At 37.4% G+C, this 15,511-nt stretch overlaps 1 protein-coding gene across 2 annotated transcripts in view; it reads left to right on the forward strand.

Moving 5' to 3' along the window:
- Positions 1 to 415: 415 nt before the first annotated feature.
- LOC124723003 overlaps positions 416 to 15,511 on the forward strand; it is a 160,654-nt gene continuing 145,558 nt past the window's right edge. For both annotated transcript variants that reach the window (XM_047248179.1, XM_047248180.1), the window contains exon 1: positions 416 to 436. The gene's annotated coding sequence lies outside the window, so the exon portion shown is untranslated. The remainder of the gene's footprint in view (positions 437 to 15,511) is intronic.

Genomic DNA, 15,511 nt, shown 5'->3' on the forward strand with positions numbered 1-15,511 from the left:
TCGTTTACGAACATCAGCAAAAGTGTTGGTGCTTTTTCTGGATAGCAGGCTGCACAGAACATGTTAATCATGTTGCAATTGTTAAATGTCTCCCCACTGTGGCGTCAATTTAGTTTTATTTGGATTCCTGGCTTCATTTTATTGAATTATTCGTTGACCAGCGTTCAGGTATTCATTTCGTGATCGAACAGTACTGATTCAATCACTGAATAATGATGCACTTTACTTTGTAAAGTTCCTTATGCATAAACTACGTTGTACCAAACCTGTTTCGCCTTAACGACAAAACACATTCACCCTCATCAATAGTTTATCTTTGATCATATTAGTTGGGTTGCGCATGCTCTGTGTTGTGGCGGGGAATGCTATGAAATTGAAAGGAAATGTGTTTCGAAGAGTTGACATATTATGTTACTCATCATCGGAAAACGCGAATGTGAGTGGCTGTATATGTGTGCACCCCATTTTTGTTTCTGTTTATAAATCGGAGTGAAGTGTAATGTGCCTTCCTCGTACAGACCGGCGAAAAATACGTTATTGAGTACAATACGGAGGCAAAGCATCTATATTTTCTTATAACTGTTCATGTAACTAACGATTTGCGTATTGCATTCTGTTTTACACCCCTATTGTTTCCTAACCTGTTGGATGTTTATGTAACGCCAGAAATGTATATTTACATACTTGGAGACGAACTACATTCCTGATGCACTGGTCTTGGAATACTACTATATTTTTTTATTGTTCATTGTGGAAGCTATGGATCCTGATGTGCTGCGAGTAGATGAACACTGATGAGAGTTGGCTGTTCCATGTGGACGAATTAGTACAGTGTGGGGAGTCGAAATTTGGGCTACAGTAGTACTGTTGGGCTTCGGGTGACACATCAAATGTATATCGCTCATTCAGTTATTTGCTGTGGTTTTGTTTCCTCATCCGAAGATACATATTATTGACCGTCACTTCGGAAGTTGCTTGCAGTTTTATGGTGAAGGGCAAGGATATCTTTTTTTTTTCTTCACTTGTTTCATCACAAATCTCACATGTCAATGTTCGCAGTTTTTTTGCTGTCTGTTAAGGTGCATCTTCGTAGTTATATTGGAAGACATTTTTGCGATACATTTACGATGGGCTGATGCGTCTCCTTAATTATATAAAGATACCAGTTATTTGCAGAAAGATAGTTGTTTCAGGGGGAGAGGGAGGACCTGTCAGATTATATTCCCACCACAAGTCAGACGGGGCATCAGTGGATGCCTTTACAAACGTCTGAGTTTCTGTAGCGCACCCATATAAATTTAATATTCATGATTTGCGTTAGGTACCCATAACTGCTAGTAAAAAAATTACTCTCCTAGTATACTTGTATTAGAAATCAAAACATAGCATTAAACAAATTTTTGAAGGTGTATCAGTGAGACTAAGTAACATGGGGGTATGGGATTGGCAGAATATAAGGAAATGTGGGAATGTTAATCATAGTGGTGTGAATGTTTATGCTACATATAATGGTTAAAATTTTTCCTAGACAAACAGTGGCACACACTCTCCAGTTTGCATGGTGAAGATTTTCTAAAACTAACTTTGTGGTATGATTTATGTTAGGAAAATATGTATGCTAATACCAAAGTAACACATTCTGGGTACACATCTTTCAGCTAATAACCTGATGACTGAGCTTAGTGCTTAACACACATCACCACCTACCACCCCCATAATAATATTTGTACACTTGCTAGTGTATATTTTAGTTAGTGTAATAGTGGATCACCTGTGACATCTTGGATATGGTGACAGAGAGCTCAGGAGCATAAAAAGACATCTGTCAGTTTGGAAACTGATAATGTGGTTGTGAGTTGGCAAAACTAATGAACGTAAAAGTGAAATAAAGATTGCGGTAACAGACTGATCGATAGCATCGTTTGATGTCTATGTTTGTGCCATATTTAACACACTTTTTGCTATATAAACTAAAATTGTGAGGTAAATTTAGAAAACGTGTTTGATAATGTACAAGTCTTTGAGTATTTTGATACATATCATATACATAAACTATGAGAAAGTGCAACAGGATTTCACTACATAATTTCCACAAGTAGGCTTATATTTTTCCTTCTGTGAACCATTTGAATTTGGTACTTTGACATTTTCACCAACCAGTAGGAATGCTGTTTGTATCACTTTGATAGGGGACAAAATCTCCTTTTGTGAGGATATCAACATTTTTGCAGATGTGGTACTAAACAGCCTTCTTGAACTTGCCACTATAATCTACCGTATTAGTTCCCTCAGACAAAACACGATGCCCAGTTCTTGGAAAAGGCACAGGCCACACCTGTCTGCGGGAAGGGTAGTAGGACTGATCCACAAAACTACTGTCAAATATCCTTTGACATTGATTTTTTGTAGAATCGTAGAACATATTCTGAGCTCAAAGATAATGAGATATCTTGAACAGAATGATCTCCTCCATGCCAATTGGCAAGATTTTCGAAAACATCGCTCATGTGAAACCCAACTCTCACTTCTCTCTCATGACATACTGAAAGCTTGGAATCAGGGCCACCAGGTAGATGCAGTGTTTCTTGATTTCCAAAAAGCATTTGACTCCATATTGTACGTATGTGTATTGTCAAAAGAACAGACATATGGTGTATCAGGTCAAATTTGTGACTGGATTTAGGACATTTTAGTAAGGAGGACACAGCATGTTATTTTGGATGGAGAGTTATCGTCAAATGTAGAAGTAACTTCAGGTGTAACCCAGGGAAGTGTTTGGAGCCCTTGCTGTTCATGTTGTATATTAATGGCCTTTCAGACAATATTAATAGTAATATCAGACTTTTCAAAGATGATGCAGTGATATGGAATGAAGTACGGTCTGACAGGAGCAGCATAAATATTCAGTCAGGTCTTGGCAAGATTTCAAAGTGGTGCAAAGATTGGGAACTTGCTTTAAACGTTCAACGGTGTAAAAGTGTGTACATCACAAAACAGAAAACGAAGTATTCTATGACTATAATATCAATAAGTCACTATTGGAAGCGGCCCACTCATCCAAATACCTGGATGTAAACACTCTGTAGGGATACAAAATAGAATGATCACATAGGCTCAGTCATGGGTTGAGCTGGTGGTAGACTTTGGTTTCTTGATAGAATACAGGCAAAGTGCAATCAGTCTACAAAGGAGATTGCTTACAAATCACTCATGCAACCCATCCGAGAATATTATTCACGTGTGTGGGACCCACGCCAAATAGGACTAACAGGCAATAGTGAACATTTACAGAGAAGGGCAGTACAAATGGTCACAGGTTTGTTTAATCCATCGGAGAGTGTCACAGAGACACTGAAGGAAATTGAAGTGGTAGACTCATGAATTCTTGCAGACAAACATTAACTATCCCGAGAAAGTCTATTAACAATGTTTCAAGAACTGGCTTTAAATGATTTCTGTAGGGATACACTACAACCCCCTACGTATCACTCACATGGATTGTGGGGATACAATTAGAGTAATTAGTGCACGCACAGAGGCATTCAATCAATCATTCTTCCCGTGCTCAATATGTGAATGGAACAGGAAGAAACCCTAAGAACTGGTACAGTGGGATGTACCATCTACTATGCACATCATGGTGGTTTGCAGAGTATAAATGTAGATATAGATATGTTATGGAACATGTTAGGCATTATTTTCGACAAATTCAGTACCAACTGAAGAAGAACCATCTAAGAACACTTTCAGGAGTGAAAGTATTCATATTCCTACTAACCCCCATTACCAAATTGGACCAAGGATCTTCATGGCATGGCTTCCGTGTATCAGTGGTAGAGAATGATACTGTAAGTGCAACATTGTCAAATGAGTATATGTGAAAATACCATACTAATATATGCATCCTGAAGAGGGACAGCAACATTTTTAGTTGTTGACGAGCAACAATCTGGATGTTTTTCTGATCTGGCCGTATAACATTGACATGACTTGTCTTGCTGGTACTGGGAATTACTGAAAGTAGGGGAAAATGCAGCTGTTATGTTTCCCAAGGACATGCAGCTGTTCTGTATAGCTTCATGTTGATAATGTCCTCTTGGGTCAGATATCCTGGAGGTAAAATAATCCCCATTCACGTCTCTGTGTGGCACCTAATCAGGATGATGATATAAAAAAAAGCAAAACTGACATTCAATGAATAAGTATGTGGATCACTTAATGGAGTAGATACATCAGAGAATTTAGGAAGTGTAAGTGGCTGGGTTGAAGTTATTGTGGGAAATAGTGAAGTGCAGTTTCAGGGAGAACAGGACTTCTGGTCAGGTGAGTGCTGGGCTATAAACACTAAATCAGATAGGGATAATGCAGGAGTAGGTCTAATAATGAATAAGAGAATTGGAATTTAGGTAAGCTGTGACACCATACTAACATTATCATAGTCAGGTTACACATAAAGCCAATTCCCATCATAGCAGCGTGCTAACTATGCAGGTGAAGAAGAGATTGAAATACTGTGAAGTGAAAGTTAAGGGAGACAAAAATTTTTGATGGTTGACCGGAATTTGAAAGTAAGCCAAGAAAGAAGAGTAAACATATGGAAGCAACATGTGCTAGAGTGTAAGGAATGAAAGAGGCAGCTGGTAGAATTTTGTACAGGGCACAGTTTAGTTATTACTAATATTTGATTTAAGAATAACGAAAGAAGATTGTATACGTGGAAGAAACCTGGAGAACAGGAAGGTTTCTGATATATATTTATTAGGTTTGTAATATGAGACAACAGCTAGCTGCAAGTATGGTGCAAACAAGTTTATTTGAATCTCTAAAAAATCCGTTTTCACATGGCTCTTACAGACTCTTTTTGCTTTCCTATTGGGGCCATGTTTTGTAATAATTATTTGTTTTGTGCAGTAGTTTACATTTCTGTGTGGCAAATTTGTCATGTATTTGTTATAGACCTACATTTTAAAATTTCCATGTTTTGGTACTTGCAGTGTTTCAGTGCTGTTAAATTCTTGCAGAACTTGTTAATGCACTCTGTCCCAAGTTTTATGGCAGTGCACATGTTCAACATAAAAAAGTGTGCCTGAGCTTCACATAACTAACAAGAGCATTAGTTTCCAAGAAGCTTTAGTATTATTAGAACGTGTAACAGAAACACATGGCAAATGGACTGAACTGAAATATGCACCACTCCACACAAGCAATAAAGCCTACAAAACAAAGTTTCAGCAGGAAGGCAAGAAACTCTAACTGGTAATGATTAAATTTGAATAAACTTGTTTAAACTATATATGTGTGTGGTTACTGTTTCAGTGTACAAGAATTATAATGCAACCATGGCTCTCAGCTTTGTTCTCAACAAGACAGGTTTCTGAAATGTGTAGTGGTTAGACAGAGATTGCAAAATATTTCTCTGGGGAAAGATGTGAACTGACCAAATCTGTTAAATTACATTAGAATAAAATAGAAGACAAACGTAGCTTTTATAGGTGATATAGTAAGGCAGTAGAGGTTCAAACAAGCAAAATGCCAGGGCCCAATATATTCTGTTCAGTTAGCATGAGTTCAAACTACAAAAATGAAAAAGGCAAAGGGCTGTGAAGAAGTCAAAATAATGAGATTGACAGAAAGTACAAAATAGAAAAGCAGGAATGGATAGAGGATAAATGTGAAGTTGTAAAAGCATGTATGACTGGGAAATGTAGAAGCTGTATATAGGAAAATTACACATTTTGGAGAAAGAAAGAGGTACGTGTATGCTCAGGTGGCAAGCATGTACTAAGCAAAGGGGAAAAGGCTAAAAGATGGAAGGAATGTAAAGACGAGCTGTACAAGGAAAACAAACATGAAGACAGTATTACAGAAAGGGAAGAGAGATTAGATGTGAGACGTGATACTGTGAGAATTCCTCAACATTTTTGAGATCCTTGGGAGACTAAGGTACGTAAGATGGAAAATATTTGATCAGGTGAACATATGTAGCTGGGGATGTATTTATAGAATAAATAATAATTCAGTTGCTAGTGATTTTTCACATTTATTCCAAGACTAATGGTGTAAAATACTTGTACATTTATAGATTGGGGCAAATGCCCAGGATAAATACCCAGGCATTTTAAAGATTAATTGATAAGGGTCACCTATAAAAAAAATTTAAAGGTAATATTGTGTATTGGAAAAGGTGTTTTGCAACACTGCTTTTTTAGTTGTTGGGTAACCTTGTGGAAAAAGTTGCTAGAGAGTTAGGGGAGAGTTATTAGGGGAAATAAATTGTACGATAAATGTAGCTTTTTACAGCTTCAATGAGGTCAAGTCTTGGGGTACTGCTTCATAAAAAAGAAAATAATATTCATGTTTAAAATTAATTTAGCCTGTAGATAGTATTTCTACTTATACTGTACTACTGCAAAAAAAAAAAGGTCTCAATCAGTATCTTGATCTTCACTCTGAATCGTAGTCTCCTGTGTCTGATTTCTTGTGGACTACTGGGTTCCTTTCCATTTTGTCTTTGCTTTGGCTGTTCAGTGTTGCTTTTTTCTTGGGATCAACAGGCTTATGTTGTGTTCCTGCTCCCTTCGTCAACTTCCAGTTAAATGGTGTGCTCAGAATTTTTATGCCAACTTCTACCAATTCACAAGTTTTTCTTAAACATCAACACCACAAATGATGTACACAGTGATTATCTTCATGTGGGGGAGGACTCACTCTGTCCCACATACTGTGTCTGGACCAAATTCCTTGTTTGTCTATATAACCAACCAGGTTTTCTCTAACCTAAATACCATTTATTCCAGTGTTCTTTGTTGTGCCACAAACAAAGCTTATTGCATCAAGCGCCTCAATAGGCTTCAGGTTAATACTTCATACTGTAGGGTCAAGATGGTTAGCTTCAAGGTGGGCACTGATTCTTTGTTGTTAAATCCTTTTTATGTTAGTGTTATCTTTACAGTAGTGAAGCCATAAGAAAATAAATAAAAGAAGGAGCAGAGTGGAAAACTATAGTTTGTCTCAAATGTTGCTACAGCTGACAGTAAAGCATTTTTTTTTTACTGAAAATAGTTTAACATTTAAGAATGAATTTATCATCAAGAAACACATGCAAGCTGTTTAATACATTCAGTAATAATTTGGCTATCGATAATCATTCTTCAGTAATATTCAGAGATTTGACACGGATTATAAAGTGTTACATCAAAAAGTGGTGACTTATGGACGATGTTTTTTTATTTTTATTTTATTTTTTATACCAGCTTATCAGTGCACAGCTGTTCAGTGTGCGTGCATGCACGTGTACGTGCGTGTGATAGAGAAAGAGAGTGAAGAGTAGAACTGGTAACATTATAAATGATAAGCAACTGCCAACAACACATGCCCTTTCTCGGTTCAAAACACATGCGCGGTCTCTCTCTCTCTCTCTCTCTCTCTCTCTCTCTCTCTCTCTCTCTCTCTCTCTCTCCCTCTCCCTCCCCCTCCCCCCCTCCCCCCTTCCCCCCTCCCTCCCCCCCTCCCCCCCCTTTCCTTTTATTCTTAGTAATAAAGTCAATGAATGATACATGTAAGTTCAAATGTAACACTTAGTAACTTTTAATGTCGGGAGTATCGTCTCGTCCCTTATTTTAATTGGTAAATTTAACATTCTTGCTGTAAAAATGTTAAAAGTACTTTTATAAATGCCCAGATTTTGGGCATTTAAAACTGCTTTGGACAAATTCCCAGACAAGTGCCCATTTATAAATGTCCTGCCCTCTGGGCATTTGCCCAGCCTACATCACTATCCAAGACTGGATTCGAAGCATAAAGCCTCATCCTCAGTTGCCACAAAAGAATTATGAAAACATAAATGTATAACTGACTTTCCCAACTGGTACGCATTTGTGTGTTCATAATTATTTAGTAGCTCCTGAAGATGGAGCTTTGAGCTTCAAAACTGGTCTTGGAATAAATTTAAAAATTACTAGCAACTGAAGGAGATTTTTATTCTCTAAATATATAAAATAGACTTAACATAAGAAGCGATACTGACTATGACATTTTAGAATATTAGTTAAAGAAAGGCAAACCTTTGTTTTTAGGGTTGGTAGACTTAGAGGAGGTTTTTGAGTGTGTTGAGCGATGCAATAATGTTTGAAATTCTGAAGGTAGCAAGGATAAAACTCAAGATGAAAAGGGTGTCTGCAACTTGTACAGAATATGGACAAGTGTTACAAGAACTGAAAGACAAGAAAGGGACACAATGGTTGAAAGGAAAGTGAGACATACTTGTAGCCTATCCCTGATGATATTTGATCTGCACATTGAGTGGGCTTGAGGAAACTAAGGAGAAAAGTAGAATGGCAATAACAAGGAAAGCTTATTTAATAAACACAGTTGTGATTGCATTTAAGTTGTTAAATTTTATTTCTTAGATGACTGGTATTGATCTTCTGAGAGACCATCATCAAGTCTATACTCCTGGACCACCGTAGGAACCTGCAGTGTTCTCCATGCCTGTGCAGATGAACTCGCTTGATGCCAGCAATTCCTCCTGTCATCAAGGAATATAGAGCTGATGGTCTCATAGAAGATCAAAGCCGGTCATCTAAAAAATAAAAATTAGCTGCTGAAATCCAATCACGACTTTGTTTATTAAGTCAGTCATAATATTAATAGATCACTGTTTGTCCTGAAACAATGTTCCAAAGAAAGCATTTCTGGATGTTCATTGTGTGGCCTTGTATATTAGTGAAAGTGGATGATAAACAGACAAAAAGTGAACAGAAACTTTATAAGAAATATGAAAATTAGGTGGGTAGATTGGATAACTAATGAAGAGTTGCTGGACTGAACAGAGAAGGAAACTTTTCTAATAGAAGGAATTGGTTGCTCAAACGCAACATGAAGTATAAAGGAATTTTTGTGTGTGTGTGTGTGTGTGTGTGTGTGTGTGTGTGTGTGTGTGTGTGTCCCCTATAGAGCATAAGACTTATCTGTTGCATACTATTACTTTATAAGGAATCGAGTAGTTGGCTCAAACAGCTATTAAATTTATTTGGGAGCAATGTGACTCATAATGCTGTAAGGTAGTATTAATTTAGGCATTTCTCAGGAAGTAATAAATGGCTCGGGTGAACTACTCTTGAATCGTGCTGTAGGTCCTGTTTAGCAGCTGGGTACTGGATGTCCTTAAGGTGGACAGTTCTCTTGTTTCCATTTCTGTTTACTGCCAGTTTAATGTTAGGCACTTTTGCTCTTCATATTTCTTAATTACCTTATTCTTTTTATTTTCCATGTATCTTTTTTTAAGTGTTGCTTCTTAGTAAGACCCTTCCATCATCTCTGAGCAGGAACTGCACAGAGTGTACCAATGGATGATCTTTGACCTATTCTGGCGCATTCTCCCTCTTAACATATCCTTCCTTGTTATTACAACCGGTGTGTCCATCCGAATCTTAGAGTGGTAATGACATGTCTCCGTCTCCTTCTTTCTAATCTTCTCCAACTAACCCTGCTTTCTTCTGTGAAATTTAAGGTTACTTTTTGCTTGTAGGACTGGGAATTTGGCCTCCTGGAGGTAAGCTTCTATCCCTCTGATGAGATTAGGCCAGCTTGGATTAGATATACATTTTGTTCCAAAGGATCCATAGTGAAAAGAGTCTCCAAGATGTGGATGTCAGTAAAACAAGAATATGCAATAAAAAAAAAATATTGTAATGCACATTCCACAGATCCCAAGTGAAATAATCCTCATGAATGTGGGAAATAAATTGTAATCATATTGTTGTTTAAAAGGTAATAACTTGTCACTACAAAGGTAAATGCTCATTACATTGAGGTGCATACGATAATTCTTTTACTTTTGTACCCACGCATCATCAAATTGAAAAATCATTTTCAGCACTTATTTACAATGATCCCATTACTTCATCGAATTTGTGCAGAAGCCAAAATACTAGGGTCATTTGATATCATCAGTAAAATTCACACGTAAGATTGTTTAACCAATAAATTCATCACAGGAGTGAAAGGCGTTAGCCACCAATAAACCCTTTAATCTTGTCTTAAACTGAACTTTATTACTAGTTAAACTTCTTATGACTGCTGGCAGGTTTTTAAAAAATCTGTGTTCCTAAGTAATGGACACCTTTCTGGACCAAATTGGCTTTATCAAAGGTTTTTATTTCTAGTACTGATTCCATGAACTGAGCTGTTGGTTTAAGAAAGATATATCTGTAATGACAAATTTCATTAAGGAGGAAATATCTGGGAAAGCAGTAATTAATATCCATGGTTCCCTAAACAGACATCTGCAGGATGTTCTTGAGTTCACGCTACAAATAATTCTTATTGCACATTTTTTTACCCGGAAAACTTGAGCTTTGCTTGATGAGTTACCCCAGAATATAATCCCTTATTGACATTCCTGTCAGAGGCAGATGATTTCAACCATTTTGCTGCATACCCTGTTCCACTGTAATGTCTAATTTACTTAAAAGGATAGTGTGATTTTTCATAGTCAAATGTCTTCGACTATTACAAAATACACCAGCAGCGTATAATTTATTGTCTAATGAATTGAGTAAATTCTTACTGTGTGTGTAAATAATCTTCTCAGTATCAGAAATCTTTAGCCATCCTAACTGTGACTTGGACAATATATTGTTTGCTGTCAGGTGGCTAAGAAGCTTAGTGTATATTACCTTAACTAAATTTTTTGAGAATGTTGGCAAAAGTGAAACTGGTTGGAAATTTTGATGGTAGTTCTGTATTGTCTTTCTTAAACAAAGTTGTAACTTCAGCCTATTTCAGTCATTCAGGAAATGTTTGTGATAAATGACTGGTTGCACAGATAGCTCAATACGTTGTTAAACCCAGAAGAACAGTTTTTAATTAACTTTGTTGATATTTTATAATAACCAGTAGATTGATTTTGAAGATTTTTTGATGGACATTTATTGTATTGGTTTTGTAAGGTTCACTTTTATTTTACTGAAGATTTTTGTAAAGAATTGCCAGAGATATTCCATGGCAGCACCAATTGAATCTGATAGCCCCAACTTTTCAGTAACAGTTATGAAATGCTCGTTAAAGTTTTGCAACAAAGCTTTCTGCTCCTCTTCACACCTGGTTCTGCCAGTCTCCTACTTCACTATTCCCATATTATTATCTTTATTTTGCTTTGTGATCTGATTATCCTTCCCTCATAATATTTTTGCTTTGGTGTCTGTATTACTATCATCAGTATTTGGCAGTGTAATGAGCTATAGCACCATCAGAGCTGTTTCTGACTGATGGAAATTGTTTCCTTTTTAGTTTACAAGATACCTTTATTCATTGAGTAATCTGTGGTTTCTTTGTAGACTGTAGTCGAATCAGTGTTAGTTTTAGGGGAAAACAGTATTCTAGCAAAGGAAGGACATTATTACTAGTCTCATATTTTTCATTCATTCCATGAGCACTTTAGACACCACTCTCGTTCATGTCTTCGAGGAGTGTCCTAAAAGAATAGCATTTTTGCTTACTAACTTTCCATTTGAATAAGAATTAGTAGATTTTATATCATATTCAGTATTAACATTTAACAAAGGGAACTGCATGTCATGGTCTGAGGTACCATTGACCATTACTTTCGTAATGTAATTTTGTTAATTAGACCTCTCCATAAAGATGTTACGGTTGTTTATGAGCAGTTGACTACCCTAGTTGGGAAGTTTGCAGTAGGAATTAAGTTGAATGGTTGTGTTCCTGACTAGTAAACTCTTCCAGTAAGAATTGTTAAGAAAATGTTCATTAAAATCTCCAGGAACCATGTCCGCAGCTCGTGGTACATCTACATCTACATCCATACACTGCAAGCCACCTGACGGTTTGTGGTGGAGGGTACCTTGAGTACCTCTATTGGTTCTCCCTTCTATTCCAGTCTCGTATTGTTCGTGGAAAGAAAAATTGTCGGTATGCCTCTGTGTGGGCTCTGACGTCTCTAATTTTATCCTCATGGTCTGTTTGCGAGATATATGTAGGAGGGAGCAATATACTGCTTGATTCCTCAGTGAAGGTATGTCCTCTTACTTCAACAAAAGCCTGTACCGAGCTACTGAGCATCTCTCTTGCAGAGTCTTCCACTGTAGCTTATCTATCATCTCCATAACGCTTTTGCAATTACTAAATGATCCTGTAATGAAGCGCGCTGCTCTCTGTTGGATCTTCTCTCTCTCTTCTATCAACCCTATGGTACGGATCCCACACCGGTGAGCAGTATTCAAGCAGTGGGCGAACAAGTGTACCGTAACCTACTTCCTATGTTTTCGGACTGCATGTCCTTAGGATTCTTCCAATGAATCTCAGTCTGGCATCTGCTTTACCGATGATTAATTTTATATGGTCATTCCATTTTAAATCACTCCTAATGACTACTCCCAGATAATTTATGGAATTAACTGCTTCCAGTTGCTGACCTGCTATATTGTAGCTAAATGATAAAGGATCTTTCTTTCCATGTATTCACAGCACATTACACTTGTCTACATTGAGATTCAATTGCCATTCCCTGCACCATGCGTCAATTCGTTGCCGATCCTCCTACATTTCAGTACAATTTTCCATTGTTACAACCTCTCGATACATTACAGCATCATCCGCAAAAAGCCTCAGTGAACTTCCGGTGTTATCCACAAGGTCATTTATATATATTGTGAATAGCAACGGTCCTACGACACTCCCTTGTGGCACACCTGAAATCACTCTTACTTCGGAAGACTTCTCTCTATTCAGAATGACATGCTGCATTCTGTTATCTAGGAACTCTTCAATCCAATCACACAATTGGTCTGATAGTCCATATGCTCTTACTTTGTTCATTAAACGACTGTGGGGAACTGTATCAAACAACTTGCGGAAGTCAAGAAACACTGCATCTACCTGGGAACCCGTGTCTATGGCCCTCTGAGTCTCGTGGATGAATAGCGCGAGCTGGGTTTCACAAGATCGTCTTTTTTGAAACCCATGCTGATTCCTACAGAGTAGATTTTTAGCCTCCAGATAAGTCATTATACTTGAACATAATAAGTGTTCCAAAATTCTACAACTGATTGACGTTAGAGATATAAGTCTATAGTTCTGCACATCTGTTCGATGTCCCTTCTTGAAAACGGGGATGACCTGTGCCCTTTTCCAATCTTTTGGAATGCTACGCTCTTCTAGAGACCTACGGTAGTGACTAGTGTTGCTGCTTCTAGATCACAGGGTCCTGGGTGCGATTACCGGCTGGGTTGGGGATTTTCTCTGCCCGAGGAATGGGTGTTTGTGTCATCATCATCATTGGTGACAGTGGCTAGATTGGATTGTGTAAAAATTGGACTGTGTAAACATTGGGACGTTGTATGGGCGCCAATGACTGCACAGTTGAGTGCCCCACAAACCAAATATCACCACCACCAGCAACCACAAATTCTTCGTATTTTTCTGTTAAATAGAATAGCATTGCACAGTAAATGAAATAGAATTGGGTGGAAATAAAATTTCTACTGATTGCTGAAAACGTTCAACCAACAGATGTTTGTGCTGATGCAATATGCCAAAATTAAGTTGTTTGGTTTCTTTCTCTAACTGAAAGTTTGTTAATCCCTCTTAACTCTTAGTCCATTTTATTGTTCGTGCGCAGAAAAGTTGCATTTCTGAGCTTTGTAACCACTGGTGTTTTATTATTAGTAACAGTGTCTACTCCCCCTTAAGTTTTTTGCTATTAGCCCAGTCAGTTTACCCCTCCCACTCCTGTTGAGGTCAAGGCCATATCTTTTATAATCCCATCTACTAGCAGAATCAATGGAAACATTTCAATATGTGACTTTGTACCTGACATAAGCAGCCATCACAGTTCCAGATTAACTCTCCTGGCCGAGGTCAGATTAGGTCGGTCATGGCGTCAACAACAATGGCATGTCATGATGCTGATGCAGTTATCCAGGTCACATTCTATATTATACCCAGGATCTCTGTCAAACTATTACCTGGCCCATCCACTATGAGCATGGGTCTTCCTTGGTGAAGTCTTTGCCAAGTGATCCTAAATCCTCTTGTGACCTTCTCCAGACCAGCACTAGGTTTAAAAAGTTGGTGACCTGATATTGTGATTGTAGTTTATCCTGAAAAATTGTCCAACACCTTAGCATGAGGACTACCTAACAACAAAACCTCTGTCCAAGACTTGACAGTTTCTAACTGGTGTAACAGGTCAAACTTATTTATCACTTTCACCACAAAGCTTTCATTACCTTTTGCCTCTTCACAGCTCCCTTTACCCTTCTTCCTCCTTAACCCGACTGTATCTTTCCTTGCCTTCTTAATTTAGCCTGAAGAGCTGCATTTCCCCCTCCTGTTTCATCTTCCTGTGTCAGCTACATATCCTGCAAAACCACTGAAAAACCTCATTTACTTCTCCAATTCCCAAAGCACTACAGTCTCCTCAGTGGAAAAGAAAACTACAGCATCCATCACACCAGACCCCAGAACAATCAGTTCTACAGCAAGTCGGGCACTTTTTGCTTGTAATAAAAATCATACTTCAGTAAGAATAAGCCAAAAAAAAATTAGGCCTATTTGTAAGTATGTGTAAACTAACTACTGTTGCAAAGATCTGACTCAACTTAAAATGTATTCTACTTTCTGGAAATATGAGCTAAATGAAGGTATATGCTCTACTTAAATTGCTGGAAAGAAAAATTAATAGTTAAATGAGTTTAAGTTATTGTGCCAAAAATCATAATGGACTGAATGAGTCTTTCAAACTGAAATAAAATTTAAGATGTAATATGTTATTAAAAAAAAAATCATATGATTAGGTTGAAGGAATTGACAGTGACACTCTGTACAGTAGTAAGGTATTACTCATAACCAATTTAGAAAAGTGTTGAAAATTTTAATTATGGTGGCCTGAGATTGGATCAATTAACATCTTGAGAATGAATCTAAATTTGAATGCTGCACTGTTCCTTTCATAGATACAGGTCCCCATGATTGGCTATAAGCACAGGGAATGAGAGCGAAAGTGCCCATTGTGCTTCAGTAACTGACTAGAGCAGGTATTTCAGTATTAGCTTCCTGTAACTTTTTTAATTAGTTCTGTACTGAAATGAGAAATGGAATACACGTCACGCTCTTACAAAGAGTGAATGCTATGCCTGAGCCGTGTATGTGGTGCTGTATTTCAAAAGGTAAAGAATTACACATAATGGCTAAAGTTATTCTGAATGCATTGACCCACACTGCTTGGAATTTTCACCAGTAAAGTTTTATTGGTATTTGGGATGTTGCTCTAACTCAGTTTTAAAATGTGTGCGTCATTCTATGTTGCAATGTTCCCACCACTCCTCCTTACAAGCTATAATGTTAGAATTTCTACGTAGTTTTAAGTTTCAGCATTGTCAATTGTGTTGAAAATACTTTCCAGTTTGAATGTAAAGCGTGAAGTAAAGGATTAGTAGAACATACATTTAAGTGCTAAATATTAAAAGTTAAACAAAAGAAAACTGAGGAA

This window comes from Schistocerca piceifrons, chromosome X (genome assembly GCF_021461385.2).
Source record: "Schistocerca piceifrons isolate TAMUIC-IGC-003096 chromosome X, iqSchPice1.1, whole genome shotgun sequence".
NCBI lineage: Eukaryota > Metazoa > Arthropoda > Insecta > Orthoptera > Acrididae > Schistocerca > Schistocerca piceifrons.